This window comes from Panthera onca, chromosome C2 (assembly GCF_046562875.1).
Source record: "Panthera onca isolate mPanOnc1 chromosome C2, mPanOnc1 haplotype 2, whole genome shotgun sequence".
NCBI lineage: Eukaryota > Metazoa > Chordata > Mammalia > Carnivora > Felidae > Panthera > Panthera onca.
The window spans coordinates 979851-997596 of NC_138347.1; the positions used below are offsets into that span (position 1 = coordinate 979851).

The window sequence follows — 17746 nt, forward strand, 5'->3', positions numbered from 1 at the left end:
CCGTATCTGACAATCCGACGCGGTCACGGCACCGGCAGGTGGCTCCAGTGATCCCAGGCCACAACCAGCCTGTTCTGGTCTGCGTGTGTGCGCATCCGTGCACGGACGCGTGTGCGTGTACAGGTGCGTGTGGCGTGTGCACGCGGTGGCGGCGTAACTCTGTGCGATGAAACCCACGGAGAAACCAGGTGCGGGAAGAGCTCACTGGTGAGCCGTGGCTGCTCCCAGACAAGCCCCTGTAGGGGCAGCGACAAATCCTATCGCCTCCTCAGAGTGATGGGTCACAGAGCGTGCAGGCAGTGGGTCACCGGAAAGGTGGTTCTTTTCGGTGAAAAGGAAATTTCAATCTGTCAGCAGCAATCCAACTGCGGGGAAACACAAAATCAAGCAGCCAGGTAGTCCCAGCCATGCGGTTTGCTGCTACTCTGTCGATGCTGAGCCCATGGACCACACTCTGGGCCCCTCGGCCTGACTGCTGGCCTGGCCTCTGCTCTGCAGCCACCTGGCCACAGCCGGGGGCTCGAGGCACCGCGATGCAAAGAGCTCAGCGGAACCAAGCAGGGGGAAGCTGACGTGACAGCAAGGGTCACCGGGAAGCTGACAGTCACCGCTTAACACAGGTGCTGGCACAGTTAGTTTTAGACCAAAAAGTAAAAAACTTGAAGACTGATTCCACACTCACACACAATCCCGAAATAGAGTCTAGAAAACAAAACTTTCTACCTGACTCCTCAAGTGTGGGCTGCACCTAGCGCCGTCCTACCAAGAGGACGGCGTGGAAGGGCAGCGAAGAACAGCAGCTGTGGAGCAGGGAAACCGGACAGACAGCACCCCGGCCAGCTGCTCAAGGTCAACGTCGACAGGGACGAGCCACGTTGAGAGCGTGCACCCCGGATGTGACGAACACGGCACTTCCCCCCTGCCGTGGTCTTCCCGGAAACGAGCCACGCTCCGGGTCTAAGCCGGAGACAAATGTCAGGTAAATCCCAACAGAGCGACATTCTACAAAATCCCTGACCCGTGCTCCTCCAAACGGTCAAGCTCATCCAAAACCAGGCGCGTCTAAGCAACTGTCAGTGAAGAAGACCCTGAAGAGCCTGAGGGTTAAATGTAACACGTGTCCTGGATGAGATTCCGAGACAGAAGAAGGACGTTAGGTAAAAACGGAGGAAATCTGTAGGCAGTGTGGGTTGTAGTTAATGACAACGTATCGATATTTGTCCCTCAACCATAAGCAACGTACCCCCAACACATCTGTTATTCTGGGGTGGGTGGGAGATCCCTGTGCCGTCATTTAATTTTTTCTGTAAATCTAAAATGGTTCCTAAGTCTATTTTTAAACATGTATTTCAATGAAACGTAAGGGCAAATAACCTGAGAAAATATTTGCCACATAGGCTTCAGGAAAAGAACAGGTGCGAGCTCACTGGCAGCCGGAGGTGCGGCTGGAACCCCCCGAACCTGCAGCCCGCGGGCCAGGATTCAGGCGCCGACACCACCCTCGGAGAGAGCCGTCTTCTCAAAGCGGCAGAATCCCACGTACTGGCTGTTTTCCTATGGCTTCGGTGTCCTTACTGTGTCCTGTGCCCTTGCCGTTGGGGCTTTGCAGCACCCCATCCTGTATCACACTTCCTCCCGGTTTGGCCATTTAGGTGAATTGTGCCACTGTCACTTTTATTCCGTCGAGAAGCATCATCACCCACAGTTGTCTGTGCCTTGCTGGGTGGGGACACGGGGACTTCCTGAGTGCAAACTCCCCTCACGCGGTGCGCATCTCTGGGCACTAACTCGCCCGTGGTCCTCGGGTCTGCACCCAGCCCCTGCTTGGCACACGGCCCGGGGACGCTGAGGGCAGGAGTCCGGCTGTCCCTTCTGCTGCAGTGCGCTGCGCTGTCCGCAGACGCTGTGAAAACCGTGAGGGTGGGGGAGGTGCTGAGGGGTCTGCAGACGGAAGCAGGTACTGGCGGGGAAGGGCTGTTCCCACCAGATGCCCTGTCAGGGTGGGTGGGGCCCACGTGTCACCAGCCCCGGCCAGGCCAGGCGCCCCGAGTTATGTCAAAGGCAGGCTCGGCCGGGGGTCTCCATCGCGGCGGGTCGGCACTCGGTAGGGCCACGGCCCGATCAGCCTGCTGAGGGGAACCCTTGCCTGTCCTTAGGACATGCGGTCCTCAAGTCCACTGGACAAGGATGGAGGGCAGGGAAGGCTGGCAGGGATCCACAGCAAAGGTCAAATGCCTGCCTCAGAACTGAAAGACCCTGTGACCAGTGTAGACTCACCCCGACTTCCCGGTCACCAATTTTCTGACTGTGTTTGTTCTGAGACCTGACCTCCCAGCCAAATGGCCAGCAGGTGGCATGAATTGGCCCATCTCTTGGGTTGCTGCCAACTCGGGACATTCTTTCCGTGACAGGAATCGACCACGGGTCAATGCGTCAAGTGGGGGTCAGAGCAGAGTTAGACTCTTCTGGGAGAACGTCTCGCCCACACCGGGACGCAGGCTATCACGTGGTGCACCGTGACCGTCCTTCTCCGGGGCAGGTTCACGTCCCATGGCCTTGCACCGAGGGGGTTGCCCCGTGAGCGGCAGCTCCGTGAGACGTCCCAGGTCCCCAACTCCAGTAGCCCTGAGCCCCGTCTGTTGTTAGGTCGGCCCCGATGCACGGAAGCTCCAGTCCCAGGTGGGCCCGACAGGAGCAGCGCCCAGGCTGGCTCGCCCCTCTCCCGAGCTCCCATGCACACGTCGCCTGCAGCCTACGTGGGCTCCTCGCGTCCTTGCCAGCTCACAAGTGTAGTCAAAGGATGTCTTCAACATCTGACTTGCTTTGCAGGACGGGGAGCACCACGCGGGGGCCGGGTCTGAGGCAGCGAGTCACAGAAGTCTGGAACCACGGGCCTCCCCTCCAAGCCACTCTGTGCGCTCCAGGCCTGCACGTGGTGTCCTCGCACCTTGCTCTCCTGCGCTGGACAGGCCCGAGGCATGAGAAACTGTTCTGGACTGAACCAGCACGCGGACGGCACAACCACTGATGCGAGGGGAGGGCCGGGGGGAGGAAGACGGAGGCCGATCCTGATGGAACGTGGCGGCAGCCGAGCCCCTTCCTTGGGTGCTCACAGCGAGCAGGGGTGAGGTTCGGCAGTCAGGACCAGGCCCGGGGGGATGAGGAGGTGGCACGGCTGGCGGTCAGCGAGGCAAGCAGAGTGACACGGCAAGGAGGGAGTGGCTGTCGTGACCCACGCGCTTCCTCGACGGAAGCGTCTGCTGCTCACAGCATCGAAACCACCCCGGAAACCTAGACTGTAACCCAAGGGCTAGCAGCTCTGAAACGAGGGGTTTTCATCACAAAGTTGCTAGACAAAGCCAAGGGGCGGATTTTCTCTCCCCTAAGGGTACTCCCCAGATTCGCAGCTGCGGGGGACCCACGGCTCCAACCCGTCCCACCGCGTCCTGTGCAGGGAGGTACTTCCCGGCGCCCAGAGCAGGGCCGGCTCCACAACGGCCAAGGACCCAAGGACGCGGGTCAACGGCACCTCCCAAACTCAACAAGGACAACATGGGTTGAACTATGCAGGACCACTTATACATGGATGGTTTTCAATAAATATATCGGAAGCTTTTTGGAGATTTCTAACAGTTTGAAAAAAAAAACTTGCAGGCAAATTGCATAGCCTAGAAATTATCAAAAAAATTAGGTATCTCATGAATGTAAGAAATACATGTAGATGCTCCTCGATTTTATCATTTACTACCATAAAATACACACAAACATGTGACAAAAAGTTGGCATTTACCAAAACTCACATACACAGACTGTGCAATCGAGAGAAATATTGAAAAATTAAGATGCAGAATTAAATCACAACCGCAGAAAATTCACCGTAGTACAAGCTGCACTGTTGCAATAATTTCATGGCCACCCGCTGCTGCTATTGTGGGGAGCTCCCGCGCTGCCAGCGTCTGCTCCAAACACCGTGGATGCGGATGCTAATACCTGCGTGAGCAGAGCATTTCTCCAGTAAACTGCGGATCCAGCGAGAAGCGATCTCTTGCAGGGCTCAGGTATTCTGCGCTGTGTTTGGAGCAGTGCTGTAAACCCAGAGGACACCACGGGGCCCGTACCAAGTGCCACCGGTGGTGCTAGGAGCGCTCCCAAGAAGCAGAGAAAAGTCATGACATTAAAAGAGAAAGCCGAGTTGCTTCGTAGGCACCACAGATTGAGGTCTACAACTCTGGCTGCCGTTCGTTGAAGATAAATGAATCCAGGATAAAGACCGTTGTAAAAAAACAAAACAAAACAAAAGAAGAAGAAGAAGAAAAGGAAACTCGTGAAGCCGGCACCGCAGCTATGCCAGCAGGGGTGAAAACCTCACATTTTCTGCAAGATATCTTTTTAGTTCATATTGAAAATGCCACTTTTATGTGGGCGCATAGGAAAGGCACGCTTATAGACTCCAAAATCATTCGAGAAAACGCAAAGTCGTTATATAAAAACTTAAAGCCAAAGAAAGGTTAAGGATCTAAAGTTGGAGAATTTAATGGCAGCGAAGGATGGTTTAATAATTTCAGAAAGAGGTTTGCCTTACAAAATGTGGAGATAACAGAGCCGCAACTTGGGCCGGCAAGAGGCAGCAGACAAGCTCCCGGCCACCACCAAGAAAATCACCGAGGAGAGAGTATTTGCCTGCACAGATGTTTTATGCAGACCGAGGGCCCTATCCTGGACAAGAAGTGCCACAAAGTAGATCCGTCAGGAGGGGAGAGAAGGGAGCACCGGGATGTAGGACGGGCGGGGGAGATGGGCTGGCTCTACTGTTTTGTGCAAACGCAGGCAGGTTTATGATCTGGATGGCCCTTATCTAGAAAGCCCCCGAGCCTTGAAGGGAGAAGATAAACACCAGCCGCCAGCCTTCCGGTTGTACAACAAGAAGGCCTGGACGAGAACCCTGTTTCTGGATTGGCTCCATCGATGCTTTGTGCGTGAAGTCAGGAAGTACTTGCTAGTGAGGGACTGCCTTTTAAAGTTTTTCTGATATTGGACAATATCCCGGCCACCCAGATTCCCATGAGCTCAACAACAAAGCTGCTGAAGTGGTCTGCTTGACCCCAAACACCGTCTCTAATTTAGCCTCTACATCAGGGGTCATAAGGACCTTTAAGGCTCATTACACACGGCACTCTGTGGAAAGGACTGCCCATGCTACGGAAGAGAACCCCATGGAAGAGAGCAGCACGGAAACCTGGAAGGATTACACCACTGAAGATGCCATTGCTGTTAGAGAAAAAGCCATGAAAACCACAGAGCCTGAAACCACAAACTCCCGCTGAGAAAACCGTGTCCAGATGCTGTGGTGACTTCGCTAGATTTATGACAGAGCCAATCAAGGAGATCATAAATGAGATCATGGACGTGCAAAAAAGGTGAGGGGGGAAGAGTTTCAAGATCTGGATCTCGGAGAAGTTCAAGAGCTAACAGACCACCCCAGGGGGGTGAACAGAGGCAACTTGGCGGAGATGAGAGCCTCCGAACCAGGGCCAGACTGATGAGGGAGAAGACGCAGAAGAAGCAGTGCTGGAAGACACCGTCACTTTCGACAATGAGCATCGGACAGGTGGGTGCCAATTACTCGGGACTGCTTTCGACTTCTCGTATGACACGGACCCTTCTAAGATACGGGCACTGAAACCAAAGCAGACAGTGGAAGAAGGGTTGGTGCCGTAGACAACATTTTTGGAGGAATGAAAAAGCAAAAAGAGAGAAATTATGATGTATTTCGGTAAAATGACACCGAGTGTGCCTGCTCTGCTGCCTTCCCTCCCCCTCCTCCACCAGAGACAGGGTGACCACCTCCTCTCCCTCCTCTTGTGCCTCCTCAGCGTGAAGACGACAAGAATGAGGCCTTCGAGGATGACCCACCTTCACTCAGTGACTAGGAAATAACCATCCCGTCATACAGGTAACACACTCACCTGCTGTGCATTTGTGAGTGTCTCCATGTGCAGATGTAGTCATTGTGGCAGGAACTGCAGGCCACCATTGTGTGTCACCATCAGCGCCATCGCCTGAGCACTCATTGGGTAGGACATCGTGGGCAAGACTCACGTGGAAGTGGACAGCCTATCCCTTACACAGGCGTCACATGAGTGACATTTCACATAAAATGAATAATGTATTGGTTTCCTTTCTGTTTTATAACTTTTTGTGTCACTTGCTTTCAAAGAATTACACTACCGTGCTGTTATGCCTGTCTCCTACTTGGAGACACTACCCGTCAGCCTAGCGTCACAGGCAAGTGTTTTTTAAAAAAAAGTAACAATGCTTCCAACGCTGTATTACGAATAGGACCGTAATACCGTATGACGTAAAAATTTTACGACAATGTGCTCATTAGTGTGTAGGCTGAGCTCCTGTGAAGCAACTGCGTTGATGGCCGCGACAAAGCGATCACGTCGCTGCCGCTTCGTTATCGGTGCGTGGTTCGGGACACCTGTGAATGCCCACGAGTGTAGTTTCCACATTATCTCTCAGTCTGGTGCTTGGTGCTCATAGTGCAAGTAACACAGACAGCATTTTGTATCATGGAAGATAATACTGACGTACGTACTGACAGTCAATTCATCTTATAAACGGTCAACATAAACTTATGTTATCGATAAACACAGTACTGTAAGAGTATTTTCTCTTCCTGATGATTTTTTCTTTTTTTTTTTTTTTTAACCATTTTCTTTCTTGGAAGCTGAAGACTTCTGTTGTTTTTTTTTTTAATGTTTACTTTTTTTTTGAGACAGAGAGAGACAGAGCATGAGCGGGGCAAGAGACAGAGCATGAGGGGGGACACAGAATCCGAAGCAGGCTCCAGGCTCTGAGCTGTCAGCGCAGAGCCCAACGGGGGACTCGAACCCACGAAACGTGAGATCATGACCTGGGCCGAAGTCGGACGCTTAACCAACTGAACCACCCAGACACCTGTGACTTTCTCAATAACGTTTTCTTTAGCTTACTTTACCGCAAGAATACAGTATACGACACATTTAACACACAAAACTCGTGTTAATCGACTATGTTGTCAAAAAGTCTTCTGATCAACAGGAGGCTATTAGTAGTTAAGTTTTGGGGGAGTTAAGAGCTACACATGTATTTTTTTCTTTTTTTTCAGTTTCTTAACTCAAATTTATTTCAAAGTTGATGTACCCGCTTGACATTCAAAAACAGTATCTCTTGCTAGAGATGTAATTATAAAGGTAAACGAAATGACACATTTAAATATGTAAATGAAAAAACGGAATACAGTTAACAAATCCAATCCACTTGTTCTGTAATGCTAGCTTCTTATGTGTTACCTCACCTGTTGGGCAAGCAACCGTTTACTGTAAACATTGTACTTTCTGTTTCAGAAACGGGGAAAGAGGCACAAAGGGTCTTTCACAGTATCACACACTGTTTCACAGCGAGGAGTGGAACCCATGGCCGTTTTGTGCCACAGCATATAAAGTGACATATAGTTGAGACCCACATAATTTTGCCTCAGCAAGTTCCCCTGGTTTCGTTTTCCTTTTTTCTATCTAGGTCCTAATGCTTTTCGGCCAGTCCCACAACTTAGGGACTCCTGCTTACTTTTTACTCAGCTATCCAAAAGAATGATATCTTGCCATTTGTAACAATGTGGATGGAACTAGAGTGGATTATGCTAAGTGAAGTGAGTCGGTCAGAGGACATACCGTAGGTGGAACTTAAGACACAAAACAGACGAGCATATGGGAAGAGGGGAAAAAAGAGAAAAGAGGGAAACAAACCATGACAGACTCTTAACGACAGAGAACAAACCGAGTGTTGACAGAAGGAGGTGGGTGGGGGACGGGCTAGATGGGGGATGGGGGGATTAGGGAGGGCACTTGTGATGAGCACTGGGTGTCGTATGTAAGTGATGAATCATTGACACCTATTCCTGAAACCAATACTACACTATAACTAACTAAAATTTAAATTAAAAAAATACACGTATATTTTTGACTGCGTGGAGGGGGGGAGGGGGCGCTAATCCTGCGTGTTCAAGGGTCAAGTTACTTCCAATCTGGGCATCCCAAGAGGTACGTGTAGAGGAAAGGAGCTGGCCTCCTTTAGCCACATCCTCACCACTGGGGGGCAGCAGAGGTCCGTGGCCCCACGGCACGGCTGCAGCAACACATCCTCTGGAAACACAATGTGTTCCTGGGCCCAAACCCAGCCCCAGCCCTTTGCTGCGGTTCAAGTTTTATGGGCACGTGGGCACACCCACACACTCACTGAACACACTCCCACTCACTGGCTTCAGGCCGTGAGGGCAGAGCGCAGTGGGTGCCACGAAGACTCCACGACCCACAAAACTGAGACGGTTCTCGCGGGCACAGAGCACCTGCTGGCCCTGCCGGGACCCATGCCTACAGGGTCTCCAGGTGTCCTGGCAGCACCCAGTGTCCCTCCCTCCTGACGACCAAGCGGTGTCCTGTCCGCAGCAGGCGGGTCCTCACAGCCCCCGCGGGTTTCCTGGAGGAGCGGCTGACGGAGGCGCCGGCTGCGTGTGCCCGAGTCTCGGGGCCGGGGCTCTTCCCCCACCCCCTGGAGGCCGCAGCTCACCGGGACCGGCGGCGGAGCCCATGGCTTTCCCACTCCTCTCAGAAAACAAGCTGACCTGGCCCCGAGTCACCCAGAGCCCCCAGGCCCGAAGACAGAACTCCAGGCCAGCCCGGGGGGCGCCCGTGAGCCGGGGCCGCGGTGGACAGTGTGGAGAGTGGGGTGCAGCCGCTGAGTTGTGTGCTGGAGAGGGGGCAAGGGGGGGGCGGCCTGGGGCAGTGGCCCCCAGAGGACAGGTCCCCTTCCGGGGAAGCACGGGAGGCTTTAGGGGCAGGAAGCGGCGCCTGTGAGCAGCGCTGTGCGAGTAGGGCCTGGGCGCCCCAAGACGAGCGAAACGTAAATGGGGTGCGCACGCAGAGTGGGGCGGAAGGTGTCCTGCCAGCGTTTCCCGGAGGAGGCGATGAGGGACGAACTGGAAGCAGCAGAGCTCAGTACTGGGCGCGGGGCAGACCTGGGTCCGGGACAGCAGATGCGGCTAGGCGGGCAGAGCCATGTAACGGGCCGCAGGGCAGGGGCCAGCGGGTGCACTGACCCACAGGGCTCTAGGGCCACGGTAAGCGCACTGGTGTGTCCCCGGGATGGAGGTGCCCTTGACCCGGCACGCTAGCCGGACCTGAGGGCTGGAAGGAGGGTGGACGTCACCCACTTCCCGGGAGGGTCTGGAAAGCGCGCCCAGCCCCCAGGCCCGAGCTGCCCACTCGGCAGAGTCAACGATGAAGGGAGACCCTGTGACAGCCCATGGCACAGAACGGGCATTCACCGGACCCCGACGGACGGGATGACGGGGTGCCGGGGAGAGAGAACGCCCAGGCCTTCCCGGGACGCAAACGCCACCACAAAACCCCAGTCAACACAGTGAATGGGGCCCTGGCCTGCACGTCTGCACACGCAACTAGGGACATTTTACCCCACGCAACTTGGGGTGATTTACCCAATCCCTAAAAGCGTTAAGTGGACGAGGTACGTAGCAGCTGCCGGGACATTCCCTGTGGCCTACATTAAGTAGAAATTTCTACATTAAGTAGAAATGGCCAAGTAGGATTCCTGGGGACCTCACCACTCCAGGCGAGGCGGCATGCCAGCAAAGCCACAGTCAGGCCGCCATGAAGGATTTCGGGGCTGCAGGGCGCTGGACCCAGGAGCACCCCTTTCTGCTCCCCACCATAAAGACCAGACAGATCATGGCCCATGACAGCGGACCGCTGTGGTCCCAGCCAAGTGACTGGCCCAGTGGCAGCGCCGCGTGGCCCCTACACTTGTCCCAGCGAGTTGCCTGGGACACATCTATCTTGGTCCCACCAGGACAGAGGACCGACCTCGGTCAGCCTTCCCTCGGAAGACAGCAGAGCACAGTCACGGCTCCCCTCGGGGCTACGGGAACTGTTTGCTCTGCCACACGCCCTCCTCGGGAGCCCTGACCGCGTCGCAGCACGACCCGGACGTCAGGCTGGACGACTTCGTGGCTGGAGCTTTCTAAATGGACACGGTGCCAGGCAATAGCAAGCGGTCTGGATACTTTGGGAGGTGCGGCGGCCGCAGGGTGGAAGGTAACTTCCAAGGGCTCAGGGGCCCGCGTGTCAGCACCGCGTGCACGATGGGGCGGCCGCCAGGACAGGTCCTCTAAGTGAAGGACCCACTGTGCCCTATGCCCGCCAGCACGCAGAAAAGGGCATACCTCCTGGGGAACCTCTGGGTTGTGCGGGCCACCTCCGCTGCCCCGGGAAAACCACTCCAAGCACCACAGGAGCCCTGCAGCCTCGCCCGCACAGCTGCTGGAGGAACCGGGGTGGACGGGCCGGCTGTGCAGAGGCCCCGGCGAGTCCCACTGCCAGCGACACCGTGCAGACGGCCCGGGTTCTAGAGCAAGGCCACGCCTTCTGTGACAGAGGATCCGTCACTCTACAAAGCAGCTCCCGCTGACCCCCGGGACGAGAAGTGAACACGTGGCCACGGACAGCTCCATGCGGGCACCACCGGGTCCACCACGACCTAGGCCAGGCACGCTTGGCCCCGGACACGAGTAGGGCCAAGGGCTCGAGCAAGTTGCACGGACAGGTGGCCCGGACCCCACGTCGCCCCTGAACGGGACTCACACATCGGATGGCCGCAGAGAGCTCCAGGTGGCCGGCTCCCAGAGGGGAAGCAAACCGGAGTCAGCTTGTGGGGAGGGGAGGACCCCGCAGTGCGAACACGGGATTCTGACAGCGGCCCCCGCACAGCACTTCCCACACCAAGCAAGCCTCCGACCCCACTGGGCGTCCTACGATCCAACTCATTTCTGACACCGTCTACCCAGACTGAGGTCGGATCCCACGACCGCCCTTCCCCCACCTCAGAAGCCAGTTTCAAGTCCCGCTGTCCCCTGTGCTTCTGACCGACCAGCTATCAGTCAAGGTTCCCAGGTCCCCAGACTCAGGTTCAGTTAATTTGCTAGGACGGCCCGCGGATCTCAGAGAAACATTTTACTCACTAGATCACCAGTTCATTAGAAAAGGATGAAACCCAGGAACAGTCAGATGGAGAGACCTGTACCAGAAACAGGGAAGGGGTGTGGGGCTTCCGTGTGCTGGGGGCCACTCTCCCCACCAGAAGCTCCCCAAACCCCAGCTCTTTTGCGTTTTATGGAGGCTTCATTACACAGACATGATGATCAACTCACTGGCCACTGGCGACTGATGAAACCCTCAGCTCCTCTCTGCGTCCCCAGCCCCTCCCCCCCACCCCCCACCCCCCACCCCCCACGCCCCGGTCAGCGGGGTGCTTTCCAAAGCACATTTGTCTAAGGTAACACAAGACACCTTTGTGCTCTCCTCGCTCGGGACCATCTGAGGTTAAAGCCCTTGGTCCTCTGGGCCACGAACAGGGACGAAGACCAAATATATACTTCTTCCCAGAAATCAGTGTCCCAGAAGACATGGGGAGAAGGGCCCTGAGGTACAGACACGCAGTCCACAGGCAGCAGCCAAGGGCTGGGCTGGTTGGCCCAGCACCCGACACGGAGGGACCGGCGAGGGCACCTGGGCACCAGGAGCCTGTCCGGACCTCTGGGAGCAGACACAGGTCACGCAGGCTCCCGGGCCAGTGCCCTGCGGCCAGGGTTCCCACAGGGCAGGCGTCTCCCTCCGCTTCAACCGCACCCTCCTCCTGCAGCGGAGTGCCCTATGTGATGGGTCTCAACTTACGTGTAACAGGGGTGTGGACAAGGCTTCCGTGTGACACAACTCCACAGGGAAGTGCACACACAGACCGCCCCCTCCGGCCCTCACATGCGGTCCCCCACGCAGCTCCCAACACGCCCGGGAGAAGCGGGGAGCGGGCTGGAAGCCAGGGCGAGAATGTGTTTTCCCAGGCCACCAGAGGCTGTCACTTCAGGCAAAACGGTTCCCATCAGTCACCTGCAGTTCGCTCTCCCTTCTCCGTTCAGCAGCCCCCACTCCCCACCCCCCCGCGGCACCCCGCCCCACCGTCCCACTGCTGACACCCCTGCACAGCTGCCTCGGGGGCAGTTCAAGCTCAGCTTCCTCAGGCAGCTGCTCTGCCCCACATCCAGGCCGTCCTGACAGCCCACCAAGGGTTCGGAGACCCGGTGGTCACGTCACACAGCCCCCCTCCACCCCCGCCCCACCACGAGGCATACGCAGAGCCACCTTGGGTGTCAGCCTTATCAGCACGCAGCCACAGTCCCCAGGTCCCTGGACCGGTCCCCAGCCCGCCCTGGAGGGTCCCCAGTGCTCTACGTTGTGGCACACGTCTACACGTGGTTCTGAAACAACGATTTCTTCTGAATAGCGGCCGCTTTCAAACTTCTTCAAGCCACGGAACCCTTTCTCTAAACACAGCTCTCCGCAAACACCAGTACATGAAGCAGACGCCTGAGTGGGACCCAGAGGCCACCTCACGGCCCTGCCACGGGTTCCAGAGAGCGCCGGGGCGAGAGGAGGAAGTGGGACCAGAGGCCCACCCCAGCTCCACTGACCGCGCCCCAGGAGCAGCAGTGTCACGCGGGCAGTGGGAGGAAGCCCGCTCTGCTCCTGAAGGTCTCCGGGGAGGGCCCAGGGAGCAGAGGGACAAACACAGGCTCTGAACCGAGCACACACAGCACAGCATCCGTGCTCCCGCTCCTTCCCGGCTCATTTCAAAGAAAACAAATTCAACAAGGAAATAAAACATAATTTAGTTTTTATGGAAACCGCAGTATGTCTTTCTTGTTCCCACAAATAACATTCAAATAAACTACACTTACTAAAACGTATTGTGAAATGGTTTCCCCGAAGATGCTGGCAAAATACCCCCGGTCCAGCCGGTGCCCAGGGCCACGGGCGAGGTGGGGCGCACCCTGGACCCCCGCAACCCTCGGCCTCAGGGCCTCGGTACCACACAAAGAGGACTGGGGGCAGGAGGCCTCGATCCACAGGCCGGGTGCCCGCCGTCCGGTGAGCTGGGCTCCGGGGCCGGAGCTGGAGGCAGGAAGGTGTGACGGGACCCAGGTCTAGACAGGCAGGAAAGCAGCCTGCTGGGGCACCTGCAAGGACCACACCGGGTCCCCAGACACCTCCAGGCTGCAGACGGAAGTCGCCCTTCAGGGTCGTCCCCTCTCCTAACGTGGCTCTTCGAGGCTCACGAGGCTCATGGAGCCCCGGGAGGTTCAGGTCCCAGGCCCCGGATGGCAAGGAGACCTGCCCGCAAGGCCGACAGGCGTGAGGGGCCCACACGGGACCACACGACCACGGCGCTGTGACTTCGCTGGTGCCGGCTTCAGCTCCCCAGCCACGGCACCCACCTACTCACAGCTCCTCAAATCCAGTCACACCCAAAAGACCTCCTGTCTGTCTCTATCTTCACTTTAAAACGGTCTGTCACACGGCAGCACCCAAAGGCACACGGTCCCCCGAAGCGCGGTGTGTGCGGCTGGTGCTACGGGGCACGCCGGCGAGGTGAATCCCAACACACTTATTCTCTCCTACGTCAGAAGAAAACAGACTTCAGTACATTCCACAATCAGCACACGACCCGGGACGTGACTCGCGAGGAAGAACCCGAGCACTGGCGGAAGCCGGCCACGTTCAGTGCCGCAGAACGTCACTCAACCCTCTGTGCGCGGGAGAGCGCCGGTGCAGGAAAGGCCTGAGACTGTCGTTCAGAATATGGGGAGGGTGCCGGTCCTTGACTTCCGTCCGGGCCGAAGACAGACAGACACAAGCTCTTCCGCGCTTCATTCAGACCGGAGGACAGATGCGGACGGGGACCCTCCAGCCAGCAAGCCTGTGCCAGGAGCCCCGCCCCGGTCACAGGACAGAAACTCTTTCAACACGAGCTCCCGGCAGGAGCTGCCCACCCTGAGCACCAAGGGGGGGGGGGGGGGGGGTGACGTCTAGGGGGCTCGCGCTCCCCGCAGACTCCACCCTGTCTGCCCCTGCCCTACTCCCCTACTCCTGCTGCCCCCCCACCCCGCACTCAGAACCGCCCTGCCATCTCCTGCGGCCCCGAGCCCGGCCGGGAGGCCGGCGCGTCCCCGCCGCCCAGGCTGTGGGCGACGAGATCCACCAAGCAGAGCCCGAAGGACCGCACCAAACCACGCGGGATCTGAAGGCGGTGGGAGGGCACGGGCCGGCCGCTGCTCGGGGCGCCGCACACCGCGCGTCTCGCCCCAGCCCCGGTTGGGCTCCTCTGCGAGCCTCGGGGGCTCAGGGGAGCCCCTCGGAGAAACGGGGCTGGCTTTCCTTCCGGCCCCGCTCAAGCGGCGCGCGGTGAGAGCCGAGCAAAGGCCGCGAGACTCGAGGCCACCCTGGGCCGCGTGGACGCGCGCGCTCCTTCCTGATCCCCGGGAAGGACGCGCGCAGGGGGCCCCGGGGGCCAGACGCGGCCCCGCCCGCTTCACCCCCAGAGACGGACGCCGTCCCCCCCGCCCACGGGCCGCGCGAGACCCGCGCCCCTTCCCGACGGCAGCGGCGGGGGCCCACGGACGGAGGCGGACGACGGCTTCCCGAGGCGTCGGCGTCCCCGGCGGCGGGCCAGGCCCTGGAAGAAGGGACCCACGCCGGGCAGACTCCCCATCTCTTGGGGCCCTCAGCCTGAGGGCCGCTGCGGCTCCAGGAGAAGGTCCGCCCTCTTACCGGCTTGAAGGACCGAGGACGGCGGCGGCCGGCAGGCGGGGGGAAATGCTGGAAGGCAGAGGCCGAGCCCCGGGTCCTGCGCGTCCGCTCTGCCCCCACGCAGGGCTCCCGGATCGCACGCGGGCGAGGCAGGCCCCGGGCGCTGCGGTTTCAGAGAACTAAGCGGGCTCCACCGCCACCCCAGGAGGCCCGCGGCCGGCAATGTGGAGCCAGCGAGGGACCCACCTCTGTGACGGGCCAGCCGCGGCGCACTGTCAGGGGACACGTGACTGCCCCGGACCGAGCGGCACCCCACGGTCCCGGTGTTGAAGCCCTAACCCCCAAAGTGACGGCACTTGGAGACGGGGCCTCTAAGGGAGCGATTAAGGTCAAACGGGGTCCCGCGGGTGGGGCCCCGATCCGATGGGGTTACTGTCCGGGTAAGAGGGAAGACCAGAGGGCCCCCTGGGCCCCCACCAAGGCTCCTGCCCATCTGTCCCCACAGGAACGCGGGGAGGGAAAGCCGTGGGAGGACACAGGGGGTCAGGAAGAGAGGTCTCACCAAACCCGACCGTGCTGACACCTTGGTCTTGGGCCCGCGCCCCCGGAGCTGCGAGAGCGAGTGTTCGTGGTTTGAGCGCCCGGTGCGTGGTGCGTGGCTACGGCCGCCCGCGGACGAAGTCGGCGACGGAACCCAGGGTCTTCGCAACACGACGTCAAAACGTTCGGAATAGGAGCCAGAATCACTCAGCGTACAAAGCACGGGAAAAAACCCAGAATTGACATACTGATTCCAAAGTGGCCACTTGCTGGAATACCCAGACAGGATTTTGGAGAAACTGTCGTAAGGAGGCTAAGGAGGGTGAAGAAAATACTCATGGAAGGAACATAAATAGAGCGGAAGTCAAGAAAGACAGAAAAGAAAAAGAACCCCATGTGCATTCTACAGCTGCTGTAACGAACGGCCACCGGTGTCGCCAAGGACAGGACTCGAGGCCACAGAAGCACGGCGTCCTCTCTTATGGCGCTGAGAGCCCGAAGCCCACAGTCACGGCTTCCGGGCCCACAGCTCAGCGGTGGCAGGGCCACACGCTCTCCAGAGGGCGTGAGGGAGCATCTGTCCCCCCTGAGCTGGCAGCCACATGACCTTCTTCTCATCTCTCTCCGCCCCATCTTCACATGGCCTTCCCCGGAGTCTGTGAGCAAATCTCCCTCCTCCTCTCTTATAAGGATGCTGGTGATTGCGTGTGGGGCTTCCGGGGAGCAGAACTCCCACCCTCACGCGGGGTGATGAAGCACATCAAGGCAGGGAGAGGCACTAGAGGTGCCCGCCCTTCCCTGCTGCCAGCGGAGCAGAGTGGAAACCTGATCACCCCGGACACAGCAGCAACAAGGCAGGGTCTGGGGTGCAGCGGGGAACCAAACAGGAGTGGTGAGCCGGGCGAGGAGGGACAGAAGTGGAGGCCGGAGGCGGGGGCAGTGCTGTCCTCGTGTGGGACCCAGGCCAGAGGAGCTCAAAGTGGAGCTGAATAGCAGCCCCACCTGGACCATTGTGCCAGGGTCTCAGGACATGATACCCAATGTGCAGGAGACAAGCAGTCCAAAACTCGTCTCACCCAAGCCAGGGAAATCTCAACTTGAATAAGAAAAGAGAATGAACAGAAGCTAGCCCTGAAATGACACAGATGTTGGAATGATCTGATGGGATTTTAAAGCAGCTGTAATAAAAATGCTTCAATGAGCAATATCCACATGCTTAAAACAAACGGGAATAAGAAAGAGCTCAGCAACTAAATAGAAGGGCCAAAAGAAGAACCAGATGGGAAATGTAGAACCGACAAATATAAAACCTAAAATAAAAACTCAGCAGACAGGCACAATGGCAGAGGGAGATGACAGAGCTAAGAATCAGTGAACCTGGGAGACAAAACAATAGAAATCACCAAACTGAACAACAGAGAAAAGAAAATGAAAAAAGACATGATTGGATGATTTAATATTTGTGACATCGAAGTCCCAGAAGAGGAAGAGAAAGAAGATACAACTGAAAAGCAGTTGAGGAAATGAATGGCGGAAAATTTTCCAAATTTGATGAAAGACAAAAACCTACAGATTTAGGAAGGTCTGCAAATTCCAAAGAGGATAAACCTGAAGAAATCTGCACCAAGACCTTCAGAATACTGAAGAGAGAAAATTCTAGGGAGCAACCAGGGAGAAATGCTCACACTACCTACAGAGGGGCAGTGACCCCGATGACAATGGGTCTTTCATCAGCAAGCACGGAGGCCAGAAAGAAAGTGCCGGACAGTCTTCTTCAGGTGCGGAAAGCAAGAACGGTCATCCGGAGTCTTTTGGCCAGTGAAACCGACCCTCAGGAATGAGGTGCACATTCTCAAGTTTAAAAAGAAAGAACCAAGGATTTGTCTTCAGCAGATCTCTCCTAAAACACCGATAAAGGAACTTTTCAAGCACAAAGGGAACATGACAGAGACGTGGAAGCCCGGGAATGGAGAAAGAACAACACAAAAAGCAGAAGTGTGTGTAAATGTGGTAGGCTGTCTTTCTCCTTGTGAGTGATCTAAATTGTGTTAGGCAGCTGGAGGAGAAACTCGAAACGTTGAATGTGGATGTCAATTTATGGAGCAGAAATAGCCATGACAAGGATTCTATAAAGGAGAAGGGTTAAGTGATCTAAGTGGAAATTTTCTATCATTTACTCAAACTAGTAAATACTGACACCACATGTGATAAGTATACCACGTTAATACGTATGGCATAATACTTAAGGGAACCATTTAAAGATTGGTGTACATACAGTGTATATACAAAGACATACACTGAAAAATGTTATAGATAAATCAAATGGAATTCCAAAAAAAAATGGTCGAGTAACCCAAAGGGAGGCAAGGGGAGTAAACAGAAAACAAAACCAGAGAGGACAAACACAAAACAAAGGACAGCCTTAAGTCCTAACATAGCTATAATTACTACGTTAGGATATAAATGGCCTAAATACACCAATTAAAAGAGAGATTGGCAGAATGGAT

At 56.6% G+C, this 17746-nt stretch overlaps 1 protein-coding gene across 23 annotated transcripts in view; it reads right to left on the reverse strand.

Annotated features, from left to right (window-relative positions):
* PCBP3 (poly(rC) binding protein 3) overlaps positions 1 to 17746 on the reverse strand; it is a 273712-nt gene that overhangs the window by 97649 nt on the left and 158317 nt on the right. The window contains exon 1 of one of the 23 annotated variants that reach the window (XM_078452674.2): positions 14721 to 14903. The exons of 21 other annotated variants lie outside the window; for them this stretch is intronic. The gene's annotated coding sequence lies outside the window, so the exon portion shown is untranslated. Of the gene's footprint in view, positions 1 to 14720; positions 14904 to 17746 lie in introns of those variants that run through there. One more of the 23 variants, XM_078452660.2, reaches the window with a different exon arrangement.